This window comes from Phalangium opilio, unplaced genomic scaffold, assembly GCF_054372755.1.
Source record: "Phalangium opilio isolate 3A_F unplaced genomic scaffold, DU_Popi_V2 ptg000390l_1, whole genome shotgun sequence".
NCBI classification, from domain to species: domain Eukaryota; kingdom Metazoa; phylum Arthropoda; class Arachnida; order Opiliones; family Phalangiidae; genus Phalangium; species Phalangium opilio.
In genome coordinates this window covers 5642913-5669519 of record NW_028324234.1, presented here as the reverse complement: position 1 = coordinate 5669519, position 26607 = coordinate 5642913, and the positions used below count along the sequence as shown (strand labels likewise).

At 40.3% G+C, this 26607-nt stretch overlaps 2 non-coding genes across 2 annotated transcripts; both read right to left on the bottom strand.

Annotated features, from left to right (window-relative positions):
• Positions 1-15273: 15273 nt before the first annotated feature.
• Positions 15274-15346, bottom strand: TRNAT-GGU (transfer RNA threonine (anticodon GGU)). Its single transcript has one exon. It is a non-coding gene; the product is annotated as a tRNA-Thr (tRNA).
• A 7810-nt stretch (positions 15347-23156) lies between these two features.
• On the bottom strand, positions 23157-23229 carry TRNAT-GGU (transfer RNA threonine (anticodon GGU)). The gene has a single exon. It is a non-coding gene; the product is annotated as a tRNA-Thr (tRNA).
• Positions 23230-26607: the final 3378 nt, after the last annotated feature.

The window sequence follows — 26607 nt, the reverse complement described above, 5'->3', positions numbered from 1 at the left end:
AGGTTGGTGGTCCGAGCCCATCCGGGAGCGGTGTTGTGAGGTCTCAGAAGTGACGTAAAAAGTCAAGGTTTTTCCACAATACCTGACGAACATTTAAATTTTGGGCTTCCATGGCGCAATGGTTAGCGCGTTCGGCTGTTAACCGAAAGGTTGGTGGTTCGAGCCCAACCGGGAGAGGTGTTGTGGGGTCTCAGATGTAGCGTAAAAAGTCAAAACTTTTCCACAATACGTGACAACCATTTAATTTCTGAGCTTCCGTGGCTGAATGGTTAGCACGTTCAGCTTTTAACCAATAGGGTGGTGGTTCGAGCCCACCCGGGAGCGGTGTTGTGGGATCTCAAATGTAACGTAGAAAGACAAAGTTTTTCCACAATACCTGACGACCATTTATTTTTTGGGCTTCCTTGGCGCAATGGTTAGCGCGTTCGGCTGTTAACCGAAAGGTTGGTGGTTCGAGCCCAACCGTGAGAGGTGTTGTAGGGTCTCAGATGTAACGTAATAAGTCATAACTTATCCACAATACCTGACAACAATTTAATCTCTGAGCTTCCGTGGCTCAATGGTTAGCGCGTTCGGCTGTTAACCAATAGGTTGGTGGTTCGAGCCCTTCCGGGAGCGGTGTTGTGAGGTCTCAGATGTGACGTAAAAAGTCAAGGTTTTTACACAATACCTGACGAGCATTTAACTTTTGGGCTTCCGTGGCGCAATGGTTAGCGCGTTCGGCTGTTAACCAATAGGTTGGTGGTTCGAGCCCATCCGGGAGCGGTGTTGTGAGGTCTCAGATGTGACGTAAAAAGTCAAGGTTTTTACACAATACCTGACGAGCATTTAATTTTTAGCTTCCGTGGCGCAATGGTTAGCGCGTTCAGCAGTTAACAAATAGGTTAGTGGTTCGAGCCCACCCGGGAGGGGCGTTGTGGGATCTCAAACGTAACGTAGAAAGCCAAAGTTTTTCCACAATACCTGACGACCATTTAAATTTTGGGCTTCCGTGGCGCAATGGTTAACGCGTTCGGCTGTTAACCAAAAGGTTGGTGGTTCGAGCCCACCCGGGAGCGGTGTTGTGGGATCTCAAATGTAACGTAGAAAGCCAAAGTTTTTCCACAATACGTGACGACCATTTAATTTCTGAGCTTCCGTCGCTCAATGGTTAGCGCGTTCGGCTGTTAACCAATAGGTTGGTGGTCCGAGCCCATCCGGGAGCGGTGTTGTGAGGTCTCAGAAGTGACGTAAAAAGTCAAGGTTTTTCCACAATACCTGACGAACATTTAAATTTTGGGCTTCCATGGCGCAATGGTTAGCGCGTTCGGCTGTTAACCGAAAGGTTGGTGGTTCGAGCCCAACCGGGAGAGGTGTTGTGGGGTCTCAGATGTAGCGTAAAAAGTCAAAACTTTTCCACAATACGTGACAACCATTTAATTTCTGAGCTTCCGTGGCTGAATGGTTAGCGCGTTCAGCTTTTAACCAATAGGGTGGTGGTTCGAGCCCACCCGGGAGCGGTGTTGTGGGATCTCAAATGTAACGTAGAAAGACAAAATTTTTCCACAATACCTGACGACCATTTATTTTTTGGGCTTCCTTGGCGCAATGGTTAGCGCGTTCGGCTGTTAACCGAAAGGTTGGTGGTTCGAGCCCAACCGTGAGAGGTGTTGTAGGGTCTCAGATGTAACGTAATAAGTCATAACTTATCCACAATACCTGACAACAATTTAATCTCTGAGCTTCCGTGGCTCAATGGTTAGCGCGTTCGGCTGTTAACCAATAGGTTGGTGGTTCGAGCCCTTCCGGGAGCGGTGTTGTGAGGTCTCAGATGTGACGTAAAAAGTCAAGGTTTTTACACAATACCTGACGAGCATTTAACTTTTGGGCTTCCGTGGCGCAATGGTTAGCGCGTTCGGCTGTTAACCAATAGGTTGGTTGTTCGAGCCCATCCGGGAGCGGTGTTGTGAGGTCTCAGATGTGACGCAAAAAGTCAAGGTTTTTACACAATACCTGACGAGCATTTAACTTTTGGGCTTCCGTGGCTCAATGGTTAGCGCGTTCGGCTCTTAACCTAAAGGTTGGTGGTTCGTGCCCATCCGGAAGCGGTGTTGTGGCGTCTCAGATGTAACGTAAAATGTCAGAGTTTTTCCACAATACCTGACGAACATTTAATTTTTGGGCTTCCTTGGCGCAATTATTAGCGCGTTCAACTGTTAATCGAAAGGCTGGTGGTTCAAGCCCACCCGGAAGAGGTGTTGTGGGGTCTCAGATGTAGCGTAAAAAGTCAAAACTTATCCACAATACGTGACAACCATTTAATTTCTGAGATTCCGTGGCTCAATGGTTAGCGCGTTCGGCTGTTAACCAATAGGTTGGTGGTTCGAGCCCACCCGGGAGCGGTGGTGTGGGATCTCAAATGTAACGTAGAAAGCCAAAGTTTTGCCACAATACCTGACGACCATTAAATTTTTGGGCTTCCTTGGCGCAATTGTTAGTGCGTTCGGCTGTTAACCGAAAGGTTGGTGGTTCGTGCCCAACCGGAAGAGGTGTTGTAGGGTCTCAGATGTAACGTAAAAAGTCATAACTTATCTACAATACCTGACAACCATTTAATTTGTGAGCTTCCGTGGCTCAAAGGTTATCGCGTTCGGCTGTTAACTAATAGGTGTGTGGTTCGAGCCCATCCGGGAGCGGTGTTGTGACGTCTCAGATGTGATGTAAAAAGTCAAGGTTTTTACACAATACCAAAGGTTTCAGTGGGTATATTTGAAAACAGTGAACAAATACTCAAAATGTTTTTCTTAGGCCGAGCTACGTCGATTTTGAAAATGTTATTAAAAATCGAGGTACATTTTTATTTATTGTTCAATCGAGATGAAATCACTTTCAATGAGTGTTTTATAGGGAATTAAGCTGAATTCGGTCAAAAATTTCTCCAGAAAAAAATGCATTCAAAAAAGTACCGAAAAAATCGCATGTTTTTCTTCTTCAAAATACAAAATCCGTGACAACGATTTCTTATTGAAAAATAGAATTTTAACAGTTTTTTGAATGAATATCGTTACATTTGCTTGAATTAAAGCAAAAAGTATAAAAATAATGGTTTCAGTGAATATATTTGTAAATAGTGAAGAAATACTCAAAATATGCTTCGTTGGCGGTGAAACGTCGATTTTTAAAATGTTATTAAAAATCGAGGTACATTTTTAATTATTGTTCAATCGAGATGAAATCACTTTTAATGAGTGTTTTATAGGGAATTAAGCTGAATTCGGTCAAACATTTCTCCAGAAAAAAATGCATTTAAAAGTGTACCGAAAAAATCGCATGTTTTTTTTCTTCAAGATACAAAATCCGTGACAACGATTTCTTATTTAAAATTAAATTTTAACAGTTTGTTGAATGAATATCGTTACATTTGCTTGAATTAACGCAAAAATTACAAAAATAATGGTTTCAGTGGTTATATTTGAAAACAATGAACAAATACTCAAAATGTTTTTCTTAGGCCGAGTTACGTCGATTTTGAAAATGTTATTAAAAATCGAGGTACATTTTTATTTATTGTTCAATCGAGATGAAATCACTTTTATTGAGTGTTTTATAGGGAATTAAGCTGAATTCGGTCAAAAATTTCTCCAGAAAAAAATGCATTCAAAAGTGTACCGAAAAAATCGCATGTTTTTTTTCTTCAAGATACAAAATCCGTGACAACGATTTCTTATTTAAAATTGAATTTTAACAGTTTGTTGAATGAATATCGTTACATTTGCTTGAATTAAAGCAAATAGTACAAAAATAATGGTTTCAGTGGTCATATTTGAAAATAGTGAAAAAATACTCAAAATGTGCTTCTTTGGCCGTGAAACGTCGATTTTGAAAATGTTATTAAAAATCGAGGTACATTTTTATTTATTGTTCAATCGAGATGAAATCACTTTTAATGAGTGTTTTATAGGGAATTAAGCTGAATTCGGTCAAAAATTTCTCCAGAAAAAAATTCATTCAAAAAAGTACCGAAAAAATCGCATGTTTTTCTTCTTCAAGATACAAAATCCGTGACAACGATTTCTTATTGAAAAATAGAATTTTAACAGTTTTTTGAATGAATATCGTTACATTTGCTTGAATTAAAGCAAAAAGTATAAAAATAATGGTTTCAGTGAATATATTTGTAAATAGTGAAGAAATACTCAAAATATGCTTCGTTGGCGGTGAAACGTCGATTTTTAAAATGTTATTAAAAATCGAGGTACATTTTTAATTATTGTTCAATCGAGATGAAATCACTTTTAATGAGTGTTTTATAGGGAATTAAGCTGAATTCGGTCAAACATTTCTCCAGAAAAAAATGCATTTAAAAGTGTACCGAAAAAATCGCATGTTTTTTTTCTTCAAGATACAAAATCCGTGACAACGATTTCTTATTTAAAATTGAATTTTAACAGTTTGTTGAATGAATATCGTTACATTTGCTTGAATTAACGCAAAAATTACAAAAATAATGGTTTCAGTGGTTATATTTGAAAACAATGAACAAATACTCAAAATGTTTTTCTTAGGCCGAGTTACGTCGATTTTGAAAATGTTATTAAAAATCGAGGTACATTTTTATTTATTGTTCAATCGAGATGAAATCACTTTTATTGAGTGTTTTATAGGGAATTAAGCTGAATTCGGTCAAAAATTTCTCCAGAAAAAAATGCATTCAAAAGTGTACCGAAAAAATCGCATGTTTTTTTTCTTCAAGATACAAAATCCGTGACAACGATTTCTTATTTAAAATTGAATTTTAACAGTTTGTTGAATGAATATCGTTACATTTGCTTGAATTAAAGCAAAAAGTACAAAAATAATGGTTTCAGTGGTCATATTTGAAAATAGTGAAAAAATACTCAAAATGTGCTTCTTTGGCCGTGAAACGTCGATTTTGAAAATGTTATTAAAAATCGAGGTACATTTTTATTTATTGTTCAATCGAGATGAAATCACTTTTAATGAGTGTTTTATAGGGAATTAAGCTGAATTCGGTCAAAAATTTCTCCAGAAAAAAATTCATTCAAAAAAGTACCGAAAAAATCGCAGGTTTTTCTTCTTCAAGACACAAAATCCGTGAATACGATTTCTTACTGAAAATTGAATTTTAGCAGTTTTTTGAATGAATATCGTTACATTGCTTGAATTAAAGCAAAAAGTATAAAAATAATGGTTTCAGTGAACATATTTGAAAATAGTGAAGAAATACTCAAAGTATGCTTCTTTGGCCGTGAAACGTCGATTTTGAAAATGTTATTAAAAATCGAGGTAAATTTTTAATTATTGTTCAATCAAGATGAAATCACTTTCAAAGAGTGTTTTATAGGGAATTAAGCTGAATTCGGTCAAACATTTCTCCAAAAAAAAAATGCATTCAAAAGTGTACCGAAAAAATCGCATGTTTTTTTTCTTCAAGATACAATATCCGTGACAACGATTTCTTATTGAAAAATTGAATTTTAACAGTTTTTTGAATGAATATCGTTACATTTGCTTGAATTAAAGCAAAAAGTATAAAAATAATGGTTTCAGTGGTTATATTTGAAAATAGTGAAGAAATACTCAAAATATGCTTCTTTGGCCGTGAAACGTCGATTTTGAAAATGTTATTAAAAATCGAGGTACATTTTTATTTATTGTTCAATCGAGATGAAATCACTTTCAATGAGTGTTTTATAGGGAATTAAGCTGAATTCGGTCAAAAATTTCTCCAGAAAAAAATGCATTCAAAAAAGTACCGAAAAAATCGCATGTTTTTCTTCTTCAAGATACAAAATCCGTGACAACGATTTCTTATTGAAAAATAGAATTTTAACAGTTTTTTGAATGAATATCGTTACATTGCTTGAATTAAAGCAAAAAGTATAAAAATAATGGTTTCAGTGAACATATTTGAAAATAGTGAAGAAATACTCAAAGTATGCTTCTTTGGCCGTGAAACGTCGATTTTGAAAATGTTATTAAAAATCGAGGTAAATTTTTAATTATTGTTCAATCAAGATGAAATCACTTTCAAAGAGTGTTTTATAGGGAATTAAGCTGAATTCGGTCAAACATTTCTCCAAAAAAAAAATGCATTCAAAAGTGTACCGAAAAAATCGCATGTTTTTTTTCTTCAAGATACAATATCCGTGACAACGATTTCTTATTGAAAAATTGAATTTTAACAGTTTTTTGAATGAATATCGTTACATTTGCTTGAATTAAAGCAAAAAGTATAAAAATAATGGTTTCAGTGGTTATATTTGAAAATAGTGAAGAAATACTCAAAATATGCTTCTTTGGCCGTGAAACGTCGATTTTGAAAATGTTATTAAAAATCGAGGTACATTTTTATTTATTGTTCAATCGAGATGAAATCACTTTCAATGAGTGTTTTATAGGGAATTAAGCTGAATTCGGTCAAAAATTTCTCCAGAAAAAAATGCATTCAAAAAAGTACCGAAAAAATCGCATGTTTTTCTTCTTCAAGATACAAAATCCGTGACAACGATTTCTTATTGAAAAATAGAATTTTAACAGTTTTTTGAATGAATATCGTTACATTTGCTTGAATTAAAGCAAAAAGTATAAAAATAATGGTTTCAGTGAATATATTTGTAAATAGTGAAGAAATACTCAAAATATGCTTCGTTGGCGGTGAAACGTCGATTTTTAAAATGTTATTAAAAATCGAGGTACATTTTTAATTATTGTTCAATCGAGATGAAATCACTTTTAATGAGTGTTTTATAGGGAATTAAGCTGAATTCGGTCAAACATTTCTCCAGAAAAAAATGCATTTAAAAGTGTACCGAAAAAATCGCATGTTTTTTTTCTTCAAGATACAAAATCCATGACAACGATTTCTTATTTAAAATTGAATTTTAACAGTTTGTTGAATGAATATCGTTACATTTGCTTGAATTAACGCAAAAATTACAAAAATAATGGTTTCAGTGGTTATATTTGAAAACAGTGAACAAATACTCAAAATGTTTTTCTTAGGCCGAGTTACGTCGATTTTGAAAATGTTATTAAAAATCGAGGTACATTTTTATTTATTGTTCAATCGAGATGAAATCACTTTTATTGAGTGTTTTATAGGGAATTAAGCTGAATTCGGTCAAAAATTTCTCCAGAAAAAAATGCATTCAAAAGTGTACCGAAAAAATCGCATGTTTTTTTTCTTCAAGATACAAAATCCGTGACAACGATTTCTTATTTAAAATTGAATTTTAACAGTTTGTTGAATGAATATCGTTACATTTGCTTGAATTAAAGCAAAAAGTATAAAAATAATGGTTTCAGTGGTTATTTTTGAAAATAGTGAAGAAATACTCAAAATATGCTTCTTTGGCCGTGAAACGTCGATTTTGAAAATGTTATTAAAAATCGAGGTACATTTTTATTTATTGTTCAATCGAGATGAAATCACTTTTAATGAGTGTTTTATAGGGAATTAAGCTGAATTCGGTCAAAAATTTCTCCAGAAAAAAATGCATTCAAAAGTGTACCGAAAAAATCGCATGTTTTTTTTCTTCAAGATACAAAATCCGTGACAACGATTTCTTATTTAAAATTGAATTTTAACAGTTTGTTGAATGAATATCGTTACATTTGCTTGAATTAAAGCAAAAAGTACAAAAATAATGGTTTCAGTGGTCATATTTGAAAATAGTGAAAAAATACTCAAAGTAAGCTTCTTTGGCCGTGAAACGTCGATTTTGAAAATGTTATTAAAAATCGAGGTACATTTTTATTTATTGTTCAATCGAGATGAAATCACTTTTAATGAGTGTTTTATAGGGAATTAAGCTGAATTCGGTCAAAAATTTCTCCAGAAAAAAATTCATTCAAAAAAGTACCGAAAAAATCGCAGGTTTTTCTTCTTCAAGACACAAAATCCGTGAATACGATTTCTTACTGAAAATTGAATTTTAGCAGTTTTTTGAATGAATATCGTTACATTGCTTGAATTAAAGCAAAAAGTATAAAAATAATGGTTTCAGTGAACATATTTGAAAATAGTGAAGAAATACTCAAAGTATGCTTCTTTGGCCGTGAAACGTCGATTTTGAAAATGTTATTAAAAATCGAGGTAAATTTTTAATTATTGTTCAATCAAGATGAAATCACTTTCAAAGAGTGTTTTATAGGGAATTAAGCTGAATTCGGTCAAACATTTCTCCAAAAAAAAAAATGCATTCAAAAGTGTACCGAAAAAATCGCATGTTTTTTTTCTTCAAGATACAATATCCGTGACAACGATTTCTTATTGAAAAATTGAATTTTAACAGTTTTTTGAATGAATATCGTTACATTTGCTTGAATTAAAGCAAAAAGTATAAAAATAATGGTTTCAGTGGTTATATTTGAAAATAGTGAAGAAATACTCAAAATATGCTTCTTTGGCCGTGAAACGTCGATTTTGAAAATGTTATTAAAAATCGAGGTACATTTTTATTTATTGTTCAATCGAGATGAAATCACTTTCAATGAGTGTTTTATAGGGAATTAAGCTGAATTCGGTCAAAAATTTCTCCAGAAAAAAATGCATTCAAAAAAGTACCGAAAAAATCGCATGTTTTTCTTCTTCAAGATACAAAATCCGTGACAACGATTTCTTATTGAAAAATAGAATTTTAACAGTTTTTTGAATGAATATCGTTACATTGCTTGAATTAAAGCAAAAAGTATAAAAATAATGGTTTCAGTGAACATATTTGAAAATAGTGAAGAAATACTCAAAGTATGCTTCTTTGGCCGTGAAACGTCGATTTTGAAAATGTTATTAAAAATCGAGGTAAATTTTTAATTATTGTTCAATCAAGATGAAATCACTTTCAAAGAGTGTTTTATAGGGAATTAAGCTGAATTCGGTCAAACATTTCTCCAAAAAAAAATGCATTCAAAAGTGTACCGAAAAAATCGCATGTTTTTTTTCTTCAAGATACAATATCCGTGACAACGATTTCTTATTGAAAAATTGAATTTTAACAGTTTTTTGAATGAATATCGTTACATTTGCTTGAATTAAAGCAAAAAGTATAAAAATAATGGTTTCAGTGGTTATATTTGAAAATAGTGAAGAAATACTCAAAATATGCTTCTTTGGCCGTGAAACGTCGATTTTGAAAATGTTATTAAAAATCGAGGTACATTTTTATTTATTGTTCAATCGAGATGAAATCACTTTCAATGAGTGTTTTATAGGGAATTAAGCTGAATTCGGTCAAAAATTTCTCCAGAAAAAAATGCATTCAAAAAAGTACCGAAAAAATCGCATGTTTTTCTTCTTCAAGATACAAAATCCGTGACAACGATTTCTTATTGAAAAATAGAATTTTAACAGTTTTTTGAATGAATATCGTTACATTTGCTTGAATTAAAGCAAAAAGTATAAAAATAATGGTTTCAGTGAATATATTTGTAAATAGTGAAGAAATACTCAAAATATGCTTCGTTGGCGGTGAAACGTCGATTTTTAAAATGTTATTAAAAATCGAGGTACATTTTTAATTATTGTTCAATCGAGATGAAATCACTTTTAATGAGTGTTTTATAGGGAATTAAGCTGAATTCGGTCAAACATTTCTCCAGAAAAAAATGCATTTAAAAGTGTACCGAAAAAATCGCATGTTTTTTTTCTTCAAGATACAAAATCCATGACAACGATTTCTTATTTAAAATTGAATTTTAACAGTTTGTTGAATGAATATCGTTACATTTGCTTGAATTAACGCAAAAATTACAAAAATAATGGTTTCAGTGGTTATATTTGAAAACAGTGAACAAATACTCAAAATGTTTTTCTTAGGCCGAGTTACGTCGATTTTGAAAATGTTATTAAAAATCGAGGTACATTTTTATTTATTGTTCAATCGAGATGAAATCACTTTTATTGAGTGTTTTATAGGGAATTAAGCTGAATTCGGTCAAAAATTTCTCCAGAAAAAAATGCATTCAAAAGTGTACCGAAAAAATCGCATGTTTTTTTTCTTCAAGATACAAAATCCGTGACAACGATTTCTTATTTAAAATTGAATTTTAACAGTTTGTTGAATGAATATCGTTACATTTGCTTGAATTAAAGCAAAAAGTATAAAAATAATGGTTTCAGTGGTTATTTTTGAAAATAGTGAAGAAATACTCAAAATATGCTTCTTTGGCCGTGAAACGTCGATTTTGAAAATGTTATTAAAAATCGAGGTACATTTTTATTTATTGTTCAATCGAGATGAAATCACTTTTAATGAGTGTTTTATAGGGAATTAAGCTGAATTCGGTCAAAAATTTCTCCAGAAAAAAATTCATTCAAAAAAGTACCGAAAAAATCGCATGTTTTTCTCCTTCAAGATACATAATCCGTGACAACGATTTCTTATTGAAAAATTTAATTTTAACAGTTTTTTGATTGAATATCGTTACATTTGCTTGAATTAAAGCAAAAAGTATAAAAATAATGGTTTCAGTGAACATATTTGAAAATAGTGAAGAAATACTCAAAGTAAGCTTCTTTGGCCGTGAAACGTCGATTTTGAAAATGTTATTAAAAATCGAGGTAAATTTTTAATTATTGTTCAATCGAGATGAAATCACTTTCAATGAGTGTTTTATAGGGAATTAAGCTGAATTCGGTCAAAAATCTCTCCAGAAAAAAATGCATTCAAAAAAGTACCGAAAAAAATCGCATGTTTTTCTTCTTCAAGATACAAAATCCGTGACAACGATTTCTTATTGAAAAATTGAATTTTAATAGTTTTTTGAATGAATATCGTTACATTTGCTTGAATTAAAGCAAAAAGTATAAAAATAATGGTTTCAGTGGTTATTTTTGAAAATAGTGAAGAAATACTCAAAATATGCTTCTTTGGCCGTGAAACGTCGATTTTGAAAATATTATTAAAAATTGAGGTACATTTTTATTTATTGTTCAATCGAGATGAAATCACTTTCAATGAGTGTTTTATAGGGAATTAAGCTGAATTCGGTCAAAAAGTTCTCCAGAAAAAAATGCATTCAAAAAAGTACCGAAAAAAATCGCATGTTTTTCTTCTTCAAGATACAAAATCCGTGACAACGATTTCTTATTTAAAATTGAATTTTAACAGTTTGTTGAATGAATATCGTTACATTTGCTTGAATTAAAGCAAAAAGTATAAAAATAATGGTTTCAGTGGTTATTTTTGAAAATAGTGAAGAAATACTCAAAATATGCTTCTTTGGCCGTGAAACGTCGATTTTGAAAATGTTATTAAAAATCGAGGTACATTTTTATTTATTGTTCAATCGAGATGAAATCACTTTTAATGAGTGTTTTATAGGGAATTAAGCTGAATTCGGTCAAAAATTTCTCCTGAAAAAAATGCATTAAAAAAAAACCGAAAAAATCGCATGTTTTTCTTCTTCAAGATACAAAATCCGTGACAACGATTTCTTATTGAAAAATTTAATTTTAACAGTTTTTTGATTGAATATCGTTACATTTGCTTGAATTAAAGCAAAAAGTATAAAAATAATGGTTTCAGTGAACATATTTGAAAATAGTGAAGAAATACTCAAAGTTAGCTTTTTTGGCCGTGAAACGTCGATTTTGAAAATGTTATTAAAAATCGAGGTAAATTTTTAATTATTGTTCAATCGAGATGAAATCACTTTCAATGAGTGTTTTATAGGGAATTAAGCTGAATTCGGTCAAACATTTCTCCAGAAAAAAATGCATTCAAAAGTGTACCGAAAAAATCGCATGTTTTTTTTCTTCAAGATACAAAATCCGTGACAACGATTTCTTATTGAAAAATTGAATTTTAACAGTTTTTTGATTGAATATCGTTACATTTGCTTGAATTAAAGCAAAAAAAATAAAAATAATGGTTTCAGTGAACATATTTGAAAATAGTGAAGAAATACTCAAAGTAAGCTTTTTTGGCCGTGAAACGTCGATTTTGAAAATGTTATTAAAAATCGAGGTAAATTTTTAATTATTGTTCAATCGAGATGAAATCACTTTCAATGAGTGTTTTATAGGGAATTAAGCTGAATTCGGTCAAACATTTCTCCAGAAAAAAATGCATTCAAAAGTGTACCGAAAAAACCGCATGTTTTTTTTCTTCAAGATACAAAATCCGTGACAACGATTTCTTATTTAAAATTGAATTTTAACAGTTTGTTGAATGAATATCGTTACATTTGCTTGAATTAACGCAAAAATTACAAAAATAATGGTTTCAGTGGTTATATTTGAAAACAGTGAACAAATACTCAAAATGTTTTCCTTAGGTTGAGTTACGTCGATTTTGAAAATGTTATTAAAAATCGAGGTACATTTTTATTTATTGTTCAATCGAGATGAACGACAACGATTTCTTATTGAAAAATTGAATTTTAACAGTTTTTTGAATGAATATCGTTACATTTGCTTGAATTAGGTATTGTGGAAAAACTTTGGCTTTCTACGTTACGTTTGAGATCCCACAACGCCGCTCCCGGGTGGGCTCGAACCACTAAATTATTTGTTAACTGCTGAACGCGCTAACCATTGCGCCACGGAAGCTCAGAAATTAAATGGTTGTCACGTATTGTGGAAAAGTTTTGACTTTTTACGCTACATCTGAGACCCCACAACACCTCTCCCGGGTGGGCTCGAACCTTCAACCTTTCGATTAACAGCTGAACGCGCTAATCATTGCGCCACGGAAGCCCAAAAATTAAATGGTCGTCAGGTATAGTGGAAAAACTTTGGCTTTCCACGTTACGTTTGAGATCCCACAACACCGCGCCCGGGTGGGCTCGAACCACCAACCTATTGGTTAACAGCCGAACGCCCTAACCATTGCGCCACGGAAGCCCAAAAATTAAATGATCGTCAGGTATTGTGGAAAAACTTTGGCTTTCTACGTTACATTTGAGATCCCACAACGCCGCTCCCGGGTGGGCTCGAACCACTAACCTATTAGTTAACAGCCGAACGCGCTAACCATTGAGCCACGGAAGCTCAGAAATTAAATGGTTGTCACGTATTGTGGAAAAACTTTGACTTTTTACGTAACATCTGAGACCTCATAGCACCGCTCCCGGGTGTGCTTGAACCACCAACCTTTCTGTTAACAGCCGAACGCGCTAACGATTGCGCCACGGAAGCCCAAAATTTAAATGGTCGTCCGGTATTGTGGAAAAACCTTGACTTTTTACGTCACATCTGAGACGTCACAACACCGCTCCCGGATGGGCTCGAACCACCAACCTATTGGTTAACAGCCGAACGCGCTAACCATTGAGCCACGGAAGCTCAGAAATTAAATGGTTGTCACGTATTGTGGAAAAGTTTTGACTTTTTACGCTACATCTGAGACCCCACAACACCTCTCCCGGGTGGGCTCGAACCTTCAACCTTTCGATTAACAGCTGAACGCGCTAGTCATTGCGGCACGGAAGCCCAAAAATTAAATGTTCGTCAGGTATTGTGGAAAAACTCTGACATTTTACGTTACATCTGAGACCTCAATACACCGCTCCCGGATGGGCTCGAACCACCAACCTATTGGTTAAAAGCCGAACGCGCTAACCATTGCGCCACGGAAGCCCAAAAATTAAATGGTCGTCAGGTGTTGTGGAAAAAACCTTGGCTTTTTACGTCACATCTGAGACGTCACAACACCTATTCCGGTTGGGCTCGAACCACCAACCTTTCGGTTAACAGCCGAAGGCACTAACCATTGCGCCAAGGAAGCCCAAAAATGTAAAGGTCGTCAGGTATTGTGGCAAAACTTTGGCTTTCTACGTTACATTTGAGATCCCACACCACCGCTCCCGGGTGGGCTCGAACCACCAACCTATTGGTTAACAGCCGAACGCGCTAACCATTGAGCCACGGAAGCTCAGAAATTAATGGTTGTCACGTATTGTGGATAAGTTATGACTTATTACGTTACATCTGAGACCCTACAACACCTCTCTCGGTTGGGCTCGAACCACCAACCTTTCGGTTAACAGCCGAACGCGCTAACCATTGCGCCAAGGAAGCCCAAAAAATAAATGGTCGTCAGGTATTGTGGAAAAACTTTGGCTTTCTACGTTACATTCGAGACGTCACAACACCGCTCCCGGGTGTGCTCGAACCACCAACCTTTCTGTTAACAGCCAAACGCGCTAACCATTGCGCCAAGGAAGCCCAAATATTAAATATTCGTCAGGTATTGTGGAAAAACTCTGACATTTTACGTCACATCTGAGAACTCACAACACCGCTCCCGGGTGGGCCCGAACCACCAACCTATTGGTTAACAGCCGAACACGCTAAACATTGAGCCACGGAAGCTCAGAAATTAAATCGTTGTCACGTATTGTGGAAAAGTTTTGACTTTTTACGCTACATCTGAGACCCCACAACACCTCTCCCGGGTGGGCTCGAACCACCAACCTTTCGATTAACAGAAGAACGCGCTAACCATTGCGCCACGGAAGCTCAAAAATTAAATGGTCGTCAGGTATTGTGGAAAAACCTTGACTTTTTACGTCACATCTGAGACCTCACAACACCGCTCCCGGATGGGCTCGAACTACCAAACTATTGGTTAACAGCCGAACGCGCTAACCATTGAGCCACGGAAGCTCAGAAATTAAATGGTCGTCAGGTATTGTGGAAAAACTTTGGCTTTCTACGTTACATTTGAGATCCCACAACACCGCTCCCGGGTGGGCTCGAACCACCAACCTATTGGCTAACAGCCGAACGCGCTAAACATTGAGCCACGGAACCTCAGAAATTAAATCGTTGTCACGTATTGTGGAAAAGTTTTGACTTTTTACGCTACATCTGAGACCCCACAACACCTCTCCCGGGTGGGCTCGAACCACCAACCTTTCGATTAACAGCTGAACGCGCTAACCATTGCGCCCCGGAAGCCCAAAAATTAAATGGTCGTCAGGTATTGTGGAAAAACTTTGGCTTTCTACGTTACATTTGAGATCCCACAACACCGCTCCCGGGTGGGCTCGAACCACCAACCTTTTGGCTAACAGCCGAACGCGCTAACCATTGAGCCACGAAAGCTCAGAAATTAAATGGTTGTCACGTATTGTGGAAAAGTTTTGACTTTTTACGCTACATCTGAGACCCCACAACACCTCTCTCGGGTGGGCTCGAACCACCAACCTTTCGATTAACAGCTGAACGCGCTAATTATTGCGCCACGGAAGCCCAAAAATTAAATGGTCGTCAGGTATTCTGGAAAAACTTTGGCTTTCTACGTTACATTCGTGATCCCACAACACCGCTCCCGGGTGGACTTGAACCACCAACCTTTCGGTTACCAGCCGAACGCGCTAACCATTGCGCCACGGAAGCCCAAAAATTAAATGGTCGTCAGGTATTGTGGAAAAACTTTGGCTTTCTACGTTACATGTGAGATCCCACAACACCGCTCCCGGGTGGCCTCGAACCACCAACCTATTGGTTAACAGCCGAACGCGCTAACCATTGAGCCACGGAAGCCCAAAAATTAAATGGTCGTCAGGTATTGTGGAAAAACCTTGACTTTTTACGTAACATCTGAGACGTCACAACACCGCTCCCGGATGGGCTTGAACCACCAACCTTTCGGTTAACAGCCGAACGCGCTAACCATTGCGCCACGGAAGCCCAAAAATTAAATGGTCGTCAGGTATTGTGGAAAAACTTTGGCTTTCTACGTTACATTCGAGATCCCACAACACCGCTCCCGGGTATGCTTGAAGCACCAACCTATTGGCTAACAGCCGAACGCGCTAACCATTGAGCCACGGAAGCTCAGAAATTAAATGGTTGTCAGGTATTGTGGAAAAACTTTGGCTTTCTACGTTACATTTGAGACCCCACAACCACCAACCTTTCGATTAACAGCTGAACGCGCTAACCATTGAGCCACGGAAGCTCAGAAATTAAATGGTCGTCAGGTATTGTGGAAAAACTTTGGCTTTCTACGTTACATTTGAGATCCCACAACACCTCTCCCGGTTGGGATCGAACCACCAACCTTTCGGTTAACAGCCGAACGCGCTAACCATTGCCCCAAGGAAGCCCAAAAATTAAATTTTCGTCAGGTATTGTGGAAAAACCTTGAATTTTTACGTTACATTTGAGATCCCACAACACCGCTCCCGGGTGGGCTCGAACCACCAACCTATTGGTTTACAGCCGAACGCGCTAATCATTGAGCCACGGAAGCCCAGAAATTAAATGGTTGTCACGTATTGTGGAAAAGTTTTGACTTTTTACGTTACATCTGAGACCCCACAACACCTCTCCCGGGTGGGCTCGTACCACCAACCTTTCGATTAACAGCTGAACGCGCTAACCATTGCGCCACGGAAGCCCAAAAATTAAATGGTCGTCAGGTATTTTGGAAAAACCTTGACTTTTAACGTCACACCTGAGACGTCACAATACCGCTCCCGGATGGGCTCGAACCACCAACCTATTGGTTAACAGCCGAACGCGCTAACCATTGAGCCACGGAAGCCCAAAATTAAATGGTCGTCAGGTATTTTGGAAAAACCTTGACTTTTAACGTCACATCTGAGACGTCACAATACCGCTCCCGGATGGGCTCGAACCACCAACCTATTGGTTAACAGCCGAACGCGCTAACCATTGAGCCACGGAAGCCCAAAAATTAAATGGTCGTCAGGTATTGTGGAAAAACTTTGGCTTTCTACGTTACATGTGAGATCCCACAACACCGCTCCCGGGTGGCCTCGAACCACCAACCTATTGGTTAACAGCCGAACGCGCTAACCATTGAGCCACGGAAGCCCAAAAATTAAATGGTCGTCAGGTATTGTGGAAAAACCTTGACTTTTTACGTAACATCTGAGACGTCACAACACCGCTCCCGGATGGGCTTGAACCACCAACCTTTCGGTTAACAGCCGAACGCGCTAACCATTGCGCCACGGAAGCCCAAAAATTAAATGGTCGTCAGGTATTGTGGAAAAACTTTGGCTTTCTACGTTACATTCGAGATCCCACAACACCGCTCCCGGGTATGCTTGAAGCACCAACCTATTGGCTAACAGCCGAACGCGCTAACCATTGAGCCACGGAAGCTCAGAAATTAAATGGTTGTCAGGTATTGTGGAAAAACTTTGGCTTTCTACGTTACATTTGAGACCCCACAACCACCAACCTTTCGATTAACAGCTGAACGCGCTAACCATTGAGCCACGGAAGCTCAGAAATTAAATGGTCGTCAGGTATTGTGGAAAAACTTTGGCTTTCTACGTTACATTTGAGATCCCACAACACCGCTCCCGGGTGGGCTCGAACCACCAACCTATGGGTCAACAGCAGAACGCGCTAACCATTGCGCCACGGAAGCCCAAAAATTAAATGCTCGTCAGGTTTTGCGTAAAAACCTTGACTTTTTACGTCACATCTGAGACCTCAGAACACCGCTCCCGGATGGGCTCGAACTACCAAACTATTGGTTAACAGCCGAACGCGCTAACCATTGAGCCACGGATGCTCAGAAATTACATGGTCGTCAGGTATTGAGGAAAAACTTTGGCTTTCTACGTTACATTTGAGATCCCACAACACCGCTCCCGGGTGGGCTCGAACCTTCAACCTTTCGATTAACAGCTGAACGCGCTAATCATTCCGCCACGGAAGCCCAAAAATTAAATGTTCGTCAGGTATTGTGAAAAACTCTGACATTTTACGTTACATCTGAGACCTCACAACACCGCATCCTGGATGGGCTCGAACCACAAACCTATTGGTTAACAGCCGAACGCGATAACCATTGAGCCAAGGAAGCTCGGAAATTAAATGGTTGTCAGGTATTGTGGATAAGTTATGACTTATTACGTTACATCTGATACCCTACAACACCTCTCCCGGTTGGGATCGAACCACCAACCTTTCGGTTAACAGCCGAACGCGCTAACCATTGCCCCAAGGAAGCCCAAAAATTAAATTTTCGTCAGGTATTGTGGAAAAACCTTGAATTTTTACGTTACATTTGAGATCCCACAACACCGCTCCCGGGTGGGCTCGAACCACCAACCTATTGGTTTACAGCCGAACGCGCTAATCATTGAGCCACGGAAGCCCAGAAATTAAATGGTTGTCACGTATTGTGGAAAAGTTTTGACTTTTTACGTTACATCTGAGACCCCACAACACCTCTCCCGGGTGGGCTCGTACCACCAACCTTTCGATTAACAGCTGAACGCGCTAACCATTGCGCCACGGAAGCCCAAAAATTAAATGGTCGTCAGGTATTTTGGAAAAACCTTGACTTTTAACGTCACATCTGAGACGTCACAATACCGCTCCCGGATGGGCTCGAACCACCAACCTATTGGTTAACAGCCGAACGCGCTAACCATTGAGCCACGGAAGCCCAAAATTAAATGGTCGTCAGGTATTTTGGAAAAACCTTGACTTTTAACGTCACATCTGAGACGTCACAATACCGCTCCCGGATGGGCTCGAACCACCAACCTATTGGTTAACAGCCGAACGCGCTAACCATTGAGCCACGGAAGCCCAAAAATTAAATGGTCGTCAGGTATTGTGGAAAAACTTTGGCTTTCTACGTTACATGTGAGATCCCACAACACCGCTCCCGGGTGGCCTCGAACCACCAACCTATTGGTTAACAGCCGAACGCGCTAACCATTGAGCCACGGAAGCCCAAAAATTAAATGGTCGTCAGGTATTGTGGAAAAACCTTGACTTTTTACGTAACATCTGAGACGTCACAACACCGCTCCCGGATGGGCTCGAACAACCAACCTATTGGTTAACAGCCAAACGCGCTAACCATTGCGCCACGGAAGCCCAAAAGTTAAACGCTCGTCAGGTATTGTGTAAAAACCTTGAATTTTTACGTCACATCTGAGACCTCACAACACCGCTCTCGGATGGGCTCGAACAACCAACCTATTGGTTAACAGCCGAACGCGCTAACCATTGCGCCACGGAAACCCAAAAATTAAATGTTCGTCAGGTATTGTGGAAAAACTCTGACATTTTACGTTACATCTGAGACGTCACAACACCGCTCCCGGATGGGCTCGAACCACACACCTATTGGTTAACAGCCGAACGCGCTAACCTTTGAGCCACGGAAGCTCAGAAATTAAATGGTTTTCACGTATTGTGGATAAGTTTTGACTCTTTACGCTACATCTGAGACCCCACAACACCTCTTCCGGGTGCGCTTGAACCACCAGCCTTTTGATTAACAGTTGAACGCGCTAAAAATTGCGCCAAGGAAGCCCAAAAATTAAATGTTCGTCAGGTATTGTGGAAAAACTCTGACATTTTACGTTACATCTTAGACGTCACAACACCGCTCCCGGATGGGCTCGAACATTAACCTTTCGGTTAACAGCTGAACGCGCTGACCATTGCGCCACGGAAGCCCAAAAATTAAATGGTCGTCAGGTATTGTGGAAAAATTTTGGCTTTCAACGTTACATTTGAGATCCCAAAACACCGCTCCCGGGTGGGCTCGAACCACCAACCTATTGGTTAACAGCCGAACGCGCTAACCATTGCGCCACGGAAGCCCAAAAGTTAAATGCTCGTCAGGTATTGTGTAAAAACCTTGAATTTTTACGTCACATCTGAGACCTCACAACACCGCTCTCGGATGGGCTCGAACAACCAACCTATTGGTTAACAGCCGAACGCGCTAACCATTGCGCCACGGAAACCCAAAAATTAAATGTTCGTCAGGTATTGTGGAAAAACTCTGACATTTTACGTTACATCTGAGACCTCACAACACCGCTCCCGGATGGGCTCGAACCACCAACCTATTGGTTAACAGCCGAACGCGCTAACCATTGAGCCTCGGAAGCTCAGAGATTAAATGGTTGTCAGGTATTGTGGATAAGTTATGACTTATTACGTTACATCTGAGACCCTACAACACCTCTCACGGATGGGCTCGAACCACCAACCTATTGGTTAACAGCCGAACGCGCTAACCATTGAGCCACGGAAGCCCAAAGTTAAATGCTCGTCAGGTATTGTGTAAAAACCTTGACTTTTTACGTCACATCTGAGACCTCACAACACCGCTCCCGGATGGGCTCGAACCACCAACCTATTGGTTAACAGCCGAACGCGCTAACCATTGAGCCACGGAAGCCCAAAGTTGATGCTCGTCAGGTATTGTGTAAAAACCTTGACTTTTTACGTCACATCTGAGACCTCACAACACCTCTCCCGGGTGGGCTCGAACCTTCAACCTTTCGATTAACAGCTGAACGCGCTAATCATTGCGCCACGGAAGCCCAAAAATTAAATGTTCGTCAGGTATTGTGGAAAAACTCTGACATTTTACGTTACATCTGAGACCCCACAACACCTCTTCCGGGTGCGCTTGAACCACCAGCCTTTTGATTAACAGTTGAACGCGCTAATAATTGCGCCAAGGAAGCCCAAAAATTAAATGTTCGTCAGGTATTGTGGAAAAACTCTGACATTTTACGTTACATCTTAGACGTCACAACACCGCTCCCGGATGGGCTCGAACATTAACCTTTCGGTTAACAGCTGAACGCGCTGACCATTGCGCCACGGAAGCCCAAAAATTAAATGGTCGTCAGGTATTGTGGAAAAATTTTGGCTTTCAACGTTACATTTGAGATCCCAAAACACCGCTCCCGGGTGGGCTCGAACCACCAACCTATTGGTTAACAGCCAAACGCGCTAACCATTGCGCCACGGAAGCCCAAAAGTTAAACGCTCGTCAGGTATTGTGTAAAAACCTTGAATTTTTACGTCACATCTGAGACCTCACAACACCGCTCTCGGATGGGCTCGAACAACCAACCTATTGGTTAACAGCCGAACGCGCTAACCATTGCGCCACGGAAACCCAAAAATTAAATGTTCGTCAGGTATTGTGGAAAAACTCTGACATTTTACGTTACATCTGAGACGTCACAACACCGCTCCCGGATGGGCTCGAACCACACACCTATTGGTTAACAGCCGAACGCGCTAACCTTTGAGCCACGGAAGCTCAGAAATTAAATGGTTTTCACGTATTGTGGATAAGTTTTGACTCTTTACGCTACATCTGAGACCCCACAACACCTCTTCCGGGTGCGCTTGAACCACCAGCCTTTTGATTAACAGTTGAACGCGCTAATAATTGCGCCAAGGAAGCCCAAAAATTAAATGTTCGTCAGGTATTGTGGAAAAACTCTGACATTTTACGTTACATCTTAGACGTCACAACACCGCTCCCGGATGGGCTCGAACATTAACCTTTCGGTTAACAGCTGAACGCGCTGACCATTGCGCCACGGAAGCCCAAAAATTAAATGGTCGTCAGGTATTGTGGAAAAATTTTGGCTTTCAACGTTACATTTGAGATCCCAAAACACCGCTCCCGGGTGGGCTCGAACCACCAACCTATTGGTTAACAGCCGAACGCGCTAACCATTGCGCCACGGAAGCCCAAAAGTTAAATGCTCGTCAGGTATTGTGTAAAAACCTTGAATTTTTACGTCACATCTGAGACCTCACAACACCGCTCTCGGATGGGCTCGAACAACCAACCTATTGGTTAACAGCCGAACGCGCTAACCATTGCGCCACGGAAACCCAAAAATTAAATGTTCGTCAGGTATTGTGGAAAAACTCTGACATTTTACGTTACATCTGAGACCTCACAACACCGCTCCCGGATGGGCTCGAACCACCAACCTATTGGTTAACAGCCGAACGCGCTAACCATTGAGCCACGGAAGCTCAGAGATTAAATGGTTGTCAGGTATTGTGGATAAGTTATGACTTATTACGTTACATCTGAGACCCTACAACACCTCTCACGGTTGGGCTCGAACCACCAACCTTTCGGTTAACAGCCGAACGCGCTAACCATTGCGCCAAGGAAGCCCAAAAAATAAATGGTCGTCAGGTATTGTGGAAAAACTTTGTCTTTCTACGTTACATTTGAGATCCCACAACACCGCTCCCGGGTGGGCTCGAACCACCACCCTATTGGTTAAAAGCTGAACGCGCTAACCATTCAGCCACGGAAGCGCAGAAATTAAATGGTTGTCACGTATTGTGGAAAAGGTTTGACTTTTTACGCTACATCTGAGACCCCACAACACCTCTCCCGGTTGGGCTCGAACCACCAACCTTTCGGTTAACAGCCGAACGCGCTAACCATTGCGCCATGGAAGCCCAAAAATTAAATGTTCGTCAGGTATTGTAGGAAAACCTTGACTTTTTACGTCACTTCTGAGACCTCACAACACCGCTCCCGGATGGGCTCGAACCACCAACCTATTAGTTAACAGCCGAACGCGCTAACCATTGAGCCACGGAAGCTCAGAAATTAAATGGTCGTCACGTATTGTGGAAAAACTTTGGCTTTCTACGTTACATTTGAGATCCCACAACACCGCTCCCGGGTGGGCTCGAACCACCAACCTATTGGTTAACAGCCGAACGCGTTAACCATTGCGCCACGGAAGCCCAAAAATTAAATGGTCGTCAGGTATTGTGGAAAAACTTTGGCTTTCTACGTTACGTTTGAGATCCCACAACGCCGCTCCCGGGTGGGCTCGAACCACTAACCTATTTGTTAACTGCTGAACGCGCTAACCATTGCGCCACGGAAGCTAAAAATTAAATGCTCGTCAGGTATTGTGTAAAAACCTTGACTTTTTACGTCACATCTGAGACCTCACAACACCGCTCCCGGATGGGCTCGAACCACCAACCTATTGGTTAACAGCCGAACGCGCTAACCATTGAGCCACGGAAGCTCAGAGATTAAATGGTTGTCAGGTATTGTGGATAAGTTATGACTTATTACGTTACATCTGAGACCCTACAACACCGCTCCCGGGTGGGCTCGAACCACCAACCTATTGGCTAACAGCCGAACGCGCTAACCATTGAGCCACGAAAGCTCAGAAATTAAATGGTTGTCACGTATTGTGGAAAAGTTTTGACTTTTTACGCTACATCTGAGACCCCACAACACCTCTCTCGGGTGGGCTCGAACCACCAACCTTTCGATTAACAGCTGAACGCGCTAATTATTGCGCCACGGAAGCCCAAAAATTAAATGGTCGTCAGGTATTCTGGAAAAACTTTGGCTTTCTACGTTACATTCGTGATCCCACAACACCGCTCCCGGGTGGACTTGAACCACCAACCTTTCGGTTACCAGCCGAACGCGCAAACCATTGCGCCACGGAAGCCCAAAAATTAAATGGTCGTCAGGTATTGTGGAAAAACTTTGGCTTTCTACGTTACATGTGAGATCCCACAACACCGCTCCCGGGTGGCCTCGAACCACCAACCTATTGGTTAACAGCCGAACGCGCTAACCATTGAGCCACGGAAGCCCAAAAATTAAATGGTCGTCAGGTATTGTGGAAAAACCTTGACTTTTTACGTAACATCTGAGACGTCACAACACCGCTCCCGGATGGGCTTGAACCACCAACCTTTCGGTTAACAGCTGAACGCGCTAACCATTGCGCCCCGGAAGCCCAAAAATTAAATGGTCGTCAGGTATTGTGGAAAAACTTTGGCTTTCTACGTTACATTTGAGATCCCACAACACCGCTCCCGGGTGGGCTCGAACCACCAACCTATTGGCTAACAGCCGAACGCGCTAACCATTGAGCCACGAAAGCTCAGAAATTAAATGGTTGTCACGTATTGTGGAAAAGTTTTGACTTTTTACGCTACATCTGAGACCCCACAACACCTCTCTCGGGTGGGCTCGAACCACCAACCTTTCGATTAACAGCTGAACGCGCTAATTTTTGCGCCACGGAAGCCCAAAAATTAAATGGTCGTCAGGTATTCTGGAAAAACTTTGGCTTTCTACGTTACATTCGTGATCCCACAACACCGCTCCCGGGTGGGCTTGAACCACCAACCTTTCGGTTAACAGCCGAACGCGCTAACCATTGCGCCACGGAAGCCCAAAAATTAAATGGTCGTCAGGTATTGTGGAAAAACTTTGGCTTTCTACGTTACATGTGAGATCCCACAACACCGCTCCCGGGTGGCCTCGAACCACCAACCTATTGGTTAACAGCCGAACGCGCTAACCATTGAGCCACGGAAGCCCAAAAATTAAATGGTCGTCAGGTATTGTGGAAAAACCTTGACTTTTTACGTAACATCTGAGACGTCACAACACCGCTCCCGGATGGGCTTGAACCACCAACCTTTCGGTTAACAGCCGAACGCGCTAACCATTGCGCCACGGAAGCCCAAAAATTAAATGGTCGTCAGGTATTGTGGAAAAACTTTGGCTTTCTACGTTACATTCGAGATCCCACAACACCGCTCCCGGGTATGCTTGAAGCACCAACCTATTGGCTAACAGCCGAACGCGCTAACCATTGAGCCACGGAAGCTCAGAAATTAAATGGTTGTCAGGTATTGTGGAAAAACTTTGGCTTTCTACGTTACATTTGAGACCCCACAACCACCAACCTTTCGATTAACAGCTGAACGCGCTAACCATTGAGCCACGGAAGCTCAGAAATTAAATGGTCGTCAGGTATTGTGGAAAAACTTTGGCTTTCTACGTTACATTTGAGATCCCACAACACCGCTCCCGGGTGGGCTCGAACCACCAACCTATGGGTCAACAGCAGAACGCGCTAACCATTGCGCCACGGAAGCCCAAAAATTAAATGCTCATCAGGTTTTGCGTAAAAACCTTGACTTTTTACGTCACATCTGAGACCTCAGAACACCGCTCCCGGATGGGCTCGAACTACCAAACTATTGGTTAACAGCCGAACGCGCTAACCATTGAGCCACGGATGCTCAGAAATTAAATGGTCGTCAGGTATTGTGGAAAAACTTTGGCTTTCTACGTTACATTTGAGATCCCACAACACCGCTCCCGGGTGGGCTCGAACCTTCAACCTTTCGATTAACAGCTGAACGCGCTAATCATTCCGCCACGGAAGCCCAAAAATTAAATGTTCGTCAGGTATTGTGAAAAACTCTGACATTTTACGTTACATCTGAGACCTCACAACACCGCATCCTGGATGGGCTCGAACCACAAACCTATTGGTTAACAGCCGAACGCGATAACCATTGAGCCAAGGAAGCTCGGAAATTAAATGGTTGTCAGGTATTGTGGATAAGTTATGACTTATTACGTTACATCTGATACCCTACAACACCTCTCCCGGTTGGGATCGAACCACCAACCTTTCGATTAACAGCTGAACGCGCTAACCATTGCGCCACGGAAGCCCAAAAATTAAATGGTCGTCAGGTATTTTGGAAAAACCTTGACTTTTAACGTCACATCTGAGACGTCACAATACCGCTCCCGGATGGGCTCGAACCACCAACCTATTGGTTAACAGCCGAACGCGCTAACCATTGAGCCACGGAAGCCCAAAATTAAATGGTCGTCAGGTATTTTGGAAAAACCTTGACTTTTAACGTCACATCTGAGACGCCATAATACCGCTCCCGGATGGGCTCGAACCACCAACCTATTGGTTAACAGCCGAACGCGCTAACCATTGAGCCACGGAAGCCCAAAGTTAAATGCTCGTCAGGTATTGTGTAAAAACCTTGACTTTTTACGTCACATCTGAGACCTCACAACACCGCTCCCGGATGGGCTCGAACCACCAACCTATTGGTTAACAGCCGAACGCGCTAACCATTGAGCCACGGAAGCCCAAAGTTGATGCTCGTCAGGTATTGTGTAAAAACCTTGACTTTTTACGTCACATCTGAGACCTCACAACACCTCTCCCGGGTGGGCTCGAACCTTCAACCTTTCGATTAACAGCTGAACGCGCTAATCATTGCGCCACGGAAGCCCAAAAATTAAATGTTCGTCAGGTATTGTGGAAAAACTCTGACATTTTACGTTACATCTGAGACGTCACAACACCGCTCCCGGATGGGCTCGAACCACACACCTATTGGTTAACAGCCGAACGCGCTAACCTTTGAGCCACGGAAGCTCAGAAATTAAATGGTTGTCACGTATTGTGGATAAGTTTTGACTCTTTACGCTACATCTGAGACCCCACAACACCTCTTCCGGGTGCGCTTGAACCACCAGCCTTTTGATTAACAGTTGAACGCGCTAATAATTGCGCCAAGGAAGCCCAAAAATTAAATGTTCGTCAGGTATTGTGGAAAAACTCTGACATTTTACGTTACATCTTAGACGTCACAACACCGCTCCCGGATGGGCTCGAACATTAACCTTTCGGTTAACAGCTGAACGCGCTGACCATTGCGCCACGGAAGCCCAAAAATTAAATGGTCGTCAGGTATTGTGGAAAAATTTTGGCTTTCAACTTTACATTTGAGATCCCAAAACACCGCTCCCGGGTGGGCTCGAACCACCAACCTATTGGTTAACAGCCGAACGCGCTAACCATTGCGCCACGGAAGCCCAAAAGTTAAATGCTCGTCAGGTATTGTGTAAAAACCTTGAATTTTTACGTCACATCTGAGACCTCACAACACCGCTCTCGGATGGGCTCGAACAACCAACCTATTGGTTAACAGCCGAACGCGCTAACCATTGCGCCACGGAAACCCAAAAATTAAATGTTCGTCAGGTA